Source organism: Schistocerca serialis, chromosome 4 (assembly GCF_023864345.2).
Source record: "Schistocerca serialis cubense isolate TAMUIC-IGC-003099 chromosome 4, iqSchSeri2.2, whole genome shotgun sequence".
Taxonomy (NCBI): Eukaryota; Metazoa; Arthropoda; class Insecta; order Orthoptera; family Acrididae; genus Schistocerca; species Schistocerca serialis.
Genome location: NC_064641.1, coordinates 118,172,823 through 118,185,098, shown reverse-complemented (window position 1 = coordinate 118,185,098; position 12,276 = coordinate 118,172,823). Strand labels below are relative to the sequence as shown.

The 12,276-nt window shown below is 44.6% G+C and overlaps 1 protein-coding gene across 1 annotated transcript in view; it reads right to left on the bottom strand.

Annotated features, from left to right (window-relative positions):
* Nucleotides 1-12,276, bottom strand: part of LOC126473780 (uncharacterized) — a 226,480-nt gene that overhangs the window by 62,038 nt on the left and 152,166 nt on the right. The gene's annotated exons all lie outside the window — the stretch shown is intronic.

The window sequence follows — 12,276 nt, the reverse complement described above, 5'->3', positions numbered from 1 at the left end:
ATTCCGCAAATTACCGCAAATTTCAATACTGGAGCTGAAGAATACTCAGTATTGTAGAAAATGGTTCAAATGGCTCTGAGCACTATGGGATTCAACTGCTGAGGTCATTAGTCCCCTAGAACTTAGAACTAGTTAAACCTAACTAACCTAAGGACATCACAAACATCCATGCCCGAGGCAGGATTCGAACCTGCGACCGTAGCGGTCTTGCGGTTCCAGACTGCAGCGCCTTTAACCGCACGGCCACTTCGGCCGGCTCAGTATTGTAGAACACTCAGTATTATGTCGTTTATTGAAACCGCAATACACTTCTCGAACAATCACTATATACACAAAAACAAATAACTTGTAGACAACCATTCATCAAGAGCGTTGGTGAGGTCTGTCAGAGCTGGTCCTAGCTCGGTGATGAACTGGCTGTACTGCTGCTGCACTGGCCTTATAAAGCCGGCGAAGGCTGGCGGAGTACTCCAACTTTCCCTGTATCTGTGAGGCGACCTCTGCAGAAAAAGGTTCGCATTAGTCTCTAGCAAGTTCTGTTTGTTTTGAAGAATTGTTTTCCTCTTGGTTCCGCCTGCAAGTGCTTGTGTATGTTATATTGTACACAGGGGTGTCTTGAGTGTAGTCTGCCTGGCAGGGGCCGTCTGTGGCAGTCGTAACAGGGGCACAAAAATGTGTCAGCGTGCGAACCATTCAACGAAACATCATCGATACGGGCTTTCAGATGGTTCAAATGACTCTAAGCACTATGGGACTTAACATCTGAGGTCATTAGTCCCCTAGACTTAGAACTACTTAAACGTAACTAACCTAAAGACATCACACACATCCATGCCCGAGGCACGAGTCGAACCTGCGGCCATATCAGCAGTGCGGCTCTGGACTGAAGCGCCCAGATCCGCTGCGCCACAGCGGTCGACTGGGCTTTCAGAGCCGAAGGCTCACTCGTGTAACCTTGATGTACGACACAAAGCTTTATGCGTCGCCTGGGCCTGTCAGCAGGCCTGGATTGCCTCACTCTTTTGGACGCTCCAGGTTGCAGCCAGTTGGCAGCACAGACATTGGACTGTTGTTGACCGGAAACATGTTGCCTGGTCGAACGAGTCTCGTTTCAAATTGTATCAAACGGATGCACTTGCACGAGTATGGAGACAACTTCATCAATCCATGGACCCTGTATGTCAGCAGGCTTCTGTTCAAGCTGGTGGAGGCTTTGTAATTATCTGGGGCGTGTGAAGTTGGAGCTATATGGGACCCCTGATGCATCTAGATATGACTCTGACAGGTGACACGTACGTAAGCATCATTTCTGATCATCTGCATCTATTCATTTCCATTGTGCATTCCAATGGACATGGGCAATGTCCATCAGGACAATGCGACCCTCCCCCCCTCCTCCCTCGTCCAGAATTGGTACAGCGTGGCTTCAGGAACACTCTTATGCGTTTAAATACTTCCACTGGCCACCAAACTCCCTAAACATGAACATTATTGAGAATATTTGGAATGGCTTGCAATGCGCCATTCAGAAGAGATCTCTACCCCATCGTAATCTTACGGATTTATGGACAGCCCCGCAGGATTCAGTGTGTCAGTTCCCTGCAGCACTACTTCCGACATTAGTCAAGTCCATGCCACGTCGTGTTGCGGCAATTCTGCGAGCTCGCGGGTGCCCTACACGATATTAGGCAGTTGTCCAGTTTCTTTGGCTCTTCAATGTACATTATGTATTACATAGTATTAGTTTCTTCTAAGTTACAATAGATCGTCAAAGTGAGTTGCAATGCAAGCATTCACAAGTCGCATCGTGCATTGCCTCATTCTTTTGGACGCTGTAGGTTGCAGCCAGTTAGCAGCACAGACAACAATAAAGACACACAGTTCTAGTACTTTAGAAAATAAACAATTTTTTTCAGCCTTCAGTTGCAAGGTAATTTTTTACTCGTTTACCTAGGTTTCGATTCCATTAATGGAATCTTCTTCAGAACAAAAATTATATTATTTTAAGAGCCAAACACTGGCCATGTCACAGATTAAAAATTAAAACAATAAAGACGTATAATCATAAGATTATGTCTGTCGAGATTAAAACCATTAAGGCGAACGTAGACGGAGCTACGCCGGCCAGAAATAAGGACCACATGTGCTCCGTCTACGTTCGCCTTAATGGTTTTAATCTTGACAGACATAATCTTATGAATATGCGTCTTTATTGTTTTAATTTTTAATCTGTGACATGGCCAGTGTTTGGCTCTTAAAATAATTTAATTTTTGTTCTGAAGAAGATTCCATTAATGGAATCGAAACCTAGGTAAACGAGTAAAAATTTACCTTGCAACTGAAGGCTGAAAAAAATTGTTTATTTTCTATACATATACGGTTGCTGACGCGCTGCATGATGTTAAAGATTTCTAGTACTTTCACATCAGAACTGGTTCAGCACACACAACACTGTTCGCATCCCTCACATGTAAAATTCGAGGGGTGTATGTCCAGTGACCGAGGGGCCATGAACAAGGAACTCTTCCTGGGGAAGATGTTGATGAGGGGTTGATGAAGGATGTTCCGAAGTAGGCTTGTGGTCTATCGTGCATCATCAATGTTATCTGTGAATTCCTAAAGGTACATTCTCCACCAAAGGAGGCAGAGTGTTCAGGAGGAATACCATATACACCTGCCCTTTATGCCTGCGTGTCAGTGTGACCACTGATCATGTGCTAATGTGCTACAGCACACTGTAAATATAGCACTAAAATTATGCCATTTATCTCCGAATGCGAGCTCGAAATTGCACTGTAATTGCGCTATTTTTCTTTGAATGCATGCTGGTATGCAAACAAAATGGACGAAAGCATGTTTTCTAGCGCTCTCTCCACTATAACTGGAAACTGCTGTGTCGAGAGTTGAAATGATTTTAGCCACACTATGGTCCACAACCTGTATATTGAGCAAGCAGTAAAGGAAACAAAAGAAAACTTCGGAGTAGGTATTAAAGTCCATGGAGAAGAAATAAAAACTTTGAGGTTCGCCGATGACATTGCAATTCTGCCAGAGACAGCAAAGGACTTGGAAGAGCAGTTGAACGCAATGGCAGTTGAACGTAATTGACAGTGTCTTGAAAGGAGGATATAAGATGAACATCAACAAAAGCAAAACGAGGATAATGGAATGTAGTCGACTTAACTCCGGTGATGCTGAGGGAATTAGATTAGGAAATGAGACACTTATAGTAGTAAAGGAGTTGTGCTATTTGGGGAGCAAAATAACTGATGATGGTCGAAGTAGAGAGGATATAAAATGTAGACTGGCAATGGCAAGGAAAGCGTTTCTGAAGTAGAGAAATTTGTTAACATCGAGTATGGATTTAAGTGTCAGGAAGTCGTTTCTGAAAGTATTTGTATGGAGCGTAGCCATGTATGGAAGTGAAACATGGACGATTAATATTTTGGACAAGAAGAGAATAGAAGCTTTCAAAATGTGGTGCTACAGAAGAATGCTGAACATTAGATGGGTAGATCACATAACTAATGAGGAAGTGTTGACTAGGATTGGGGAGAAGAGAAGTTTGTGGCACAACTTGACTAGAAGAAGGGATCGGTTGGTAGGACATGTTCTGAGGCATCAGGGGATCACCAATTTAGTACTGGAGGGCAGCGTGGAGGGTAAAAATCGTAGAGGGAGACCAAGAGATGAATACACTAAGCAGATTCAGAAGGATGTTGGCTGCAGTACATACTTGAAGATGAAGCAGCTTGCACAGAATAGAGTAGCATGGAGAGCTGCATCAAACCATTCTCAGGACTGAAGACCACAGCAACAACAACAACATGGTCCACTCAAGGAAGAGTAGCTGCCTGTGTGCAACTGTTCATGCATTGAAGTGACATCATTTCTGCAGGCAGTAACTGTGCTATAATCCTCGCAGCAGCACAAAAATAACTTGAGGTCTAGCAATATCCCAACCATACCGTCCGAGCTCCTACCAAGCGAACAATGGAAAGTCAGAACTGAAAGGCCAATCGGAAAGCGCCGTATCCGACCCATGTGCATATTTATATTACGAATGCCGTTTTTGGCGCATTGAAGACTTATCGCAAACACGTCTTCTTTGGAACCATTTCCTAGGATAAATGTCGGTTAATGATGCGTCATCAGTAGAAACCTTCAGGATCTCCAAACATAAATAATAATATTTTCAGATGTTGTGTGTTTTCGGCACAGCCATGTCGTTAGAGATGTCGACTTACCGGATTGAAGTAAGTATTTGAATCTTTTTGTACCCAAATATTTTTTTCCTTCTTCACGTTTGTATTAGATTCCATGATCAAGAATGACTTTCGTATTTTTCCTTGTCACAAATATTTCATCGTTCTATCGAAATCGTGAATTCCGAGTGTGGTTAAGCATGAGAACTGAGAAGAATCTGCTAACCAACGTTGATCATTTCAGCTCCAAAGTTATAAATAAATTATGCTGTAGAAAACCGCTACATATTGACCCTTTTTCATCGTTGGGTGAGACTTACTTAATATATTTTTTGTGAATTTTTTTCTGTTGATTTTTGCAATATTGTAGCACATTAGCAACGAGCCGCCACTGCATTGTGACAAAAAAAAAAAAAAGAAACAAATGGTCCAGTCCAAGTAGGTGGTCACCAACGATTCCCATCAAACGCTGTTGCCGCAACGTTGCTGATACGACGATTCAACCATTTTCTGTACTTCATAAATAACGATTATGTAAGTTTATGACGACGCCATTACCAAAGATCGTTCCACCAGTGAAAATTATTAACGACACAAATCCCACATTGCAGGTGTTCTGTGCAAGAAACTCCGCTGCCAGTAATCGCTGTAAACGTTGTAGGCCATAGAAATAGCATCAGTCTCCATGCAGAACACACGACACTTATTTTTCGGCTTACTCTGTACTAGCGAGCCATGTGCTTTGAGTTTATGATGACATTGGTGTCAGTGCAGTGTAGAAACGGGAGTGGATAACGGATCACTGTGCTTTGGCTTGGTTGAAACCACATCATCTGTAAATTTTGTAGATTTCTGTAAGAGCTTATAGGACCAAACTGCTTAGGTCATCGGTCCCTAAGCTTACACACTATTCAATCTAACTTAAACTAACTTACGCTATAGCCAACACACACACACACACCCGCAGACCTCGCAGACTTCGAACGAGGTCATGTGATTGGGTGTCACTGGTGTCATACGTCAGTACGCGAGATTTCTACACTCCTAAACATCTCTAGATCCACTGTTTCAGATGTGATAGTGAAGTGGAAACGTGAAGGGACACGTACAGCACAAAAGCGTACAAGTCGACCTCGTCTGTTGACTGACAGAGACCGCCGACAGTTGGAGAGGGTCATAATGTGTAATAGGCAGACATCTATCCAGACCGTCACACGGGAGTTCCAAACTACACCAGGATCCACTGCAAATACTATGACATTTAGGCGGGAGGTGAAAAAACTAGGATTTCATGATCCAGCGGATGCTCACAAGCCACACATCACGCCGGTAAATGCCAAACGACGCCTTCCTTGGTGTACGGAGCGTAAATATTGTACGATTGAAGAGTGGAAAAACATTGTGTTGAGTGACGAATCATGGTACACAATGTAGCGATCCGATAGCAGGGTGTGTGTATGGCGAATGCCCGGTGAACGTCATTGCCAGCGTGTATGTGTAATGCCAACAGTAAAATTCTGAGGCGGTGGTGTTATAGTGTGGTCGTGTTTTTTATGGAGGGGGCTTGCACTCTTGTAGTTATGCGTGGCACTATCACAGCACAGGTCTACATTGACGTTTTAAGCACGTTCTTGCTTGCCGCTGTTGAAGAGCAATTCGGGGATGGCGATTGCATCTTTCAGCACGATCGAGCATCTGTTCATAATGCACGGCGTGTGGTGGAGTGGTTACACGTCGCCGGTCGGAGTGGCCGAGCGGTTCTAGGCGCTACAGTCTGGAACCGCGCGACCGCTACGGTCGCAGGTTCGAATCCTGCCTAGGGCGTAGATGTATGTGATGTCCTTAGGTTAGTTAGGTTTAAAGTAGTTCTAAGTTCTAGGGGACTGATGACCTCAGAAGTTAAGTCGCATAGTGCTCAGAGCCATATTTTTGGTTACACGTCAATAACATCTCTGTAATGGATTGGCCTGCACAGAGCCCTGACCTGAATCCTATAGAACACCTTTGGGCTGTTTTGGAACGCCGACTTCGTGCCAGACCTCACCGACTGACATCTATACCTGTCCTCAGTGCAACACACCGTGAAGAATGGGCTGCCGTTCCCCAAGAAACCTTCCAGCACCTGATGGAACTTATGCCTGCGGGAGTGGAAGCTGTCATCAAGGATAAGGATGGGTCAAACGGTTCAAATGGCTCTGAGCACTATGGGACTTAACATCTGTGGTCATCAGTCCCCTAGAACTTAGAACTACTTAAACCTAACCAACCTAAGGACATCACACACATCCATGCCCGAGGCAGGATTCGAAACTGCGACCGTAGCAGTCGCGCGGTTCCGGACTGAGCGCCTAGAACCGCGAGACCACCGCGGCCGGCTACCGATGGAAGAAGCAACGAATTTGTAAGTCATTTTCATCTAGGTGTCCGGATACTTTTGATTACATAGTGTACATGCAAAAAACAGGTTGTCTGGAAAGTTTACGAAGAGCGCCATTTGTATAGTTTAAACATGTACGAATCTGTTCAAGCTTTTCACTCAGGTAGGTAAACGGATAAAGTAAAAACGAGATTTTTATCGAATGCTCTTTATCCGTTCTCGAGATAGGATGGTTTATCGTCGAGCTAAATGTAGCATGTAAAATTCATTCTTACGTGAACTGAAAGCGCGAAAATGTTTGAAAGTGATTCAAACAAATAAAAAATGTATTCTTACGACAAAATTGAAAGTTTACTTTAAAAATTTACCTTCATTCGGATTTTACATGCAAAATACATGGTTTTTGTGACTGATTTTGCGCTCGCCACTTCATTGTTTTGAACTTGTGGGAATCTGTTCAAATTTTGTAAGAAGGTAGACAAACACGTCTAATTTATCGTCGTCCTGCTGTTTTATGGAAGCTTTATCCATTGCCACGACATAAGCAACATGGTTCGAAAGACAATGAAAAATCTATACCGGATTAGCCGTCGCCCGAGTCAACAAAAATTTAAACCGGTTGCCAGGCGAATGTGTCTTGGGCAGAGTTAGGGATGTGAAAGAAGGGGACTAGCTTTTCGACTTATATGGCAGCTTCAAAAACATTCAAACCAAAACCTTCTTGACATACTCGCAATCTTTTGCGCGTTAACCCAATAGGTCCAGCACAGTGAGCTCTCTTAGCTGTAAGATGTTGGCACACTTGCAAGTTGAAGTTTGTAGTCTAAGTCCCTTATACTGTGTCCAGAATCCAGAAGATTCTCCAGCCATAGTAAACAATATATAATATCTAATGCCTGAAGAACACACATGTAAGAGCTTAAAAAGTTTTTCGGGGGGGGGGGGGGGGGCGAGGGGGAGAGGAGAAATTTCTGGGAGTGAATTTTGGTGAAGTGCAAAGTGCTTTTACGACCTTATTTGTGAAAATATGTGTTATATTTACGTGTGCATCGCAACACCTAACCATGGTGCTGAGAATAAAAGGGCTTACCACACGAAAACACAAGTAAAAATAAATATAGACGCGAAATATCGCGACAAATTAAATTACGTTTATATGATAGGTTAACTCCCAACAAAATTTCTTATCAATATCGTTTGGTCGCAGATGACAAGCTACCTGTCATAAATAATAGACAAGTGGTCCTGAAAAATCATACTCACCAAGTGTAAAGGTATTAACAAAAAGAAACGAATTATTGTTTAAACTAAATATCCACATAATTTTGTAATCATTAGTAAAAATTTTCACATTGCAGATTGAATAAAGCGGAAACCCACTGATGATAGTACAGTGGTGCTAAAACATGTCTGGGAACATAAAAAAAACGGCGTTTTGAGTAACTGGAGGAATTAGATCCTACAATATTAACTGCAAAAACGGTAAACACAAGGAGCAGCAAATCCAAATGAGATGAGTTCTGCTGTTTGAGAAGCAAAATAACTGATTATGGTAGAAGCGGAGAGGATATAAAATGTAGACTGGCAATGGCAAGAAAAGCATTTCCGAAGAAGAGAAATTTGTTAACATCGAGTACAGATTTAATTGTCAGGAAGTCCCTTCTGAAAGTATTTGTATCGAGTATAGACGTGTATGGGAGTGATACATGGACGATAAACAGTCTAGACAAGAAGAGAATAGAAGCTTTTGAAATGTGGTGCTACAGAAGAATGCTGAAGATTAGATGGGTAGATGACGTAACTAATGAGGAGGTACTGAACAGAACTGGGAAGAAGAGAAGTTTGTGGTACAACCTGACTAGAAGAAGGGATCGGTTGTTAGGACACTTTCTGAGACATCAGGGTATCACCAATTCAGTACTGGACGGAAGCATGGCGCGTAAAAATCGCAGGGGGAGACCAAGAGATGAGTACACTAAGCAGATTCAGAGGAATGTAGATTGCAGTAGTTACTCGGAGATGGAGATGCTTGCACAGGATAGAGTAGCATGGAGAGCTGCATCAAACCAGTCTTTGGACTGAAGACCACAACAATAACAAAAAGAAAACTTTTTAGGATTCTCCGTCAAGTCGGTGAGCAGTATTTTACTTTCGTGCGTCGGCCCCTGGAGGCAGCGCCTGTATCCCGCGCCTACTGGATGGTTTTCTTCGTCGGCCCGTCTCTCAAGGCCAATCACTGTGGCGGGCGAAGTGCGTGCGTGACTGAAGCCAGCCAGGCGTGAGGCGTTTCGCGCTCGCGTTATCTCTGCCGGCTGCCGCGACCCTGACAGATGTATCTACAAGCGTATCAGCATCTGGAAGTTTCCAGTCTCACGTAAACCATCACACTCCGATCCGCGTATTTTACACAAAAGTGAGACCTGCCTACAGACTGGCGAATTTCTGAACTGGTGCCTTTACTGCACCGGGTAACGCAGCGGAATCGATTCTACACATTACATCTACACGTACACTCCGCAAGAAAGCTTATGGTGTGTAGTGGAGGGTACTTGCCGTCATACTATTGACACATTCGCAAATTGCTGTTCCAGTCGCAAGAGGTGCGGCGGGAAGAATGACTGACAATAATCTTTCGTGTTCGCTCTACTTCCTCTAAATTTTCTCGTAGTGGTAATTTCCTGAGACGTATGTGAGAGCAAATGATACCTACTTTCTCGTCAGTAAACATCTACAAGATGAACAATGCCTCACTGTCAGCATACGCCTCTGGAGATTGATGAGCGTCTCGGTAACAGCTTCTCGCAGTTAGTAAGGACCCGCAATGAGTCTTAGCTATCTCCTCCATTACCCCTTTAATCGTTAGGATGAAAAGTATTTAAACCGACAAACTCTCGGAGGTTGTAGGGGACATCAAAACAAATGTTTTTCTCTAATGTCATTTTTCCTATGAGGATTATTTAAACCGGTGGAGCCCGTATTACGATCTTAAGTTGTTAGAGGGCGTATTTCGCTCTTCAGTTGTAGGCAACTGCTGTCCACCGGTGTAGTAGTGCACTGTCTCTGTTTACTAATGAAGCGATACACCTGGAGTGAGTACACTGATATGGTTGGTGCGTAATACGTAGTGCACCACAACGGACGAGCTGACAGCACGTTTATCAACAACAATATCCTAATCGCCGTATCTCGCATCATACGACCTTTGCTGCTGCTGCTGTGTACTAAAGTCTGCGTGAGACCGGGTCATTAAGCAGATTACCTGGACAGGGACGCCGTCGCACGGTAAGAACGCTGCAATTTCAGGAAGCTGTCTTACAGCAAGTGGAGCGGGATCCTTCATTCAGCACTCGTGCAATTGCACGTAACATGGAGACGAATCAGTCGAATGTAAGAACAGTCATTCGTGAGCAATTGTTATGTCCATTTAACTTACAGCGTGTCCACAACCTGGAACCAATTGATTATCCACCCAGAGCACAGTTTTCACAGTCACACTTCCATGCTCTGTGTTGTTTACCGATGAAGCTACGTTCGGGCGTGATGGAGTCTTCAACATGCACAATTCTCATGTTTGGAGTGAGGATAACCCACATGCCACAGTTACTAGCTCTCATCAAGTGCGGTTCTTCGTTAATGTGTGGGTCGGTGTTGTTGGGGACTGTTTGATTGAGCCGTATCTGCTACCTAGGCCATTAAATGGCAGGCACTATTACAATTTTCTCGCCCGAGCATTGCCAGAATAGCTGGAAGACGTCCCGCTCCCTACAAGACAAAGAATGTGGTTCCAACGTGACGGGGCGCCGGCACATTTCAGTCGTCGTGTGAGTCGATTCCTCGACCGACGGTTCCCAGAAACGTGGATTGGCAGAGGTGGTCCTGTACCATGGCCTGCTCGATCCCCAGATATGTCCCCTCTGGACATTTTTGTGTGGGGAGTGATGCGCAACCTTGTTTACGCAACCCCTGTTGCATCATAAGAGGATTTGGTTGCCCGGATAGCAGCAGCATCAGGAACAATTCAGGATACTCCTGGGGTTTTTGCCCGTGTCAGACAGAACATGATCCGACGGTGTAACCTTTGTTTACGTGTCAATGGAGGCATTTTTGAAACTCTACTGTATTTGAAGTTGGGTTGTGTTAAGGTGTTGTCTCTTGGTCATAAAAAAATGGAAAAGTGTTTGTTGGCTTAATTAATTTGCCGCCAGAGAACTCTTCCTCTACCGGTTTAAATATTCCTCATAGGAAAAAATGACATTAGGGAAAATATTTGTTTTGATGTCCCCTACAACCTCCCAGAGTTTGTCGGTTTGAATATTTTTCACCCTGTATATCCGGGCACGGTCGTCGTACCTCCAGTGACAACACGGACGGTGGCATGGGGGGGGGGGGGGGGAGGGGTATAGCTCGCCCCCTCCCCCACCCCACTCCGCAGTGGAGTGTCATATTACACTCGATAAAATCACTTCAGAAATGGGAGCATGTATTACTTCAACAGATTCAATCAGTTCTTTGTAATTATGTAGCAATATAATTGCAATGTATTTCAAACACATTTAATCAAAAGAATAAGACCGGCAAATACACTCATACTCATAAATTAAGGATAATTGCAGAATGTGGTGCCACAGAACGTGGCACTACACAAAACTGGCGCTAATAGCATAGGCACATAGGGAACACACACGGCACAGATCTGTATGTCCACGGTATTGGTGATAAGTTGAGAAAACAAATGTGCTAAAAAACGCCACTGTTTCCTGTGGATGTACCCCGACATCAATATGGGACATACAAGTACACAGGCCGTACAACCGTGTTGACATATTCTGGATCAGGTGGTCGAGCAGCTGCTGCGGTATAACCTCCCATTCTTGCACCAGTGCTTGTCGGAGCTCCTGAAGTCTCGTAGAGGTTTGAAGACGTGCAGCGATACGTCGACCGGGAGCATCCCAGACGTGCTCGATCGGACTTAGGTCTGGAGAACAGCCACGCCACTCCATTCGACTGATATCTTCTGTTTTAAGTTACTCCTTCACGATGGCAGCTCGGTGGGGCCGTGCGTTATCATCCATCAGGAGGAAGGTGGGACCCACTGCACCCCTGAAAACGCGGACATACTGGTGCAAAATGACGTCCTGATACACCTGACCTGGTACAGTTCCTCTGTCAAAGGCATGCAGGGGTGTACGTGCACCAATCATAATCCCACCCCACACCATCAAACCACGACCTCCATACAGGTCCCTTTAAAGGACACTAAAGGGTTGGTATCTGGTTCCTAGCGAGAATCACTGTTCAGACTATACCTGGACTTGTCCGTGACCACTGTTCCAATGACAGTGTACTGTGTTCTTGACTCCAGGCTTTACGGGCTCCGCTGTGACCAGGGGATAGTGAAATGCACCTTGGAGGTCTCCGGGCGAATAAACCATGTCTGTTCAGTCGTCTGTAGACTGTGTGTCTGGAGACAACTGTTCCAGTGGTTGCGGTAAGGTCCCGAGCAAGGCTACCTGCAGTACTCCGAGGTCGTCTGCGGACACTGATGGTAAGAAATCGGTCTTATTGTGGTGTCGTACACTGTGAACGTCCCGTACCGTAGCGCCTGGGCACGTTTCCTGTCTGCTGGAATCGTTGCCATAACCTTGAGATGACACTTTGTGGCACAGGGAGGGCCCGTGCTACGACCTGCTGTGT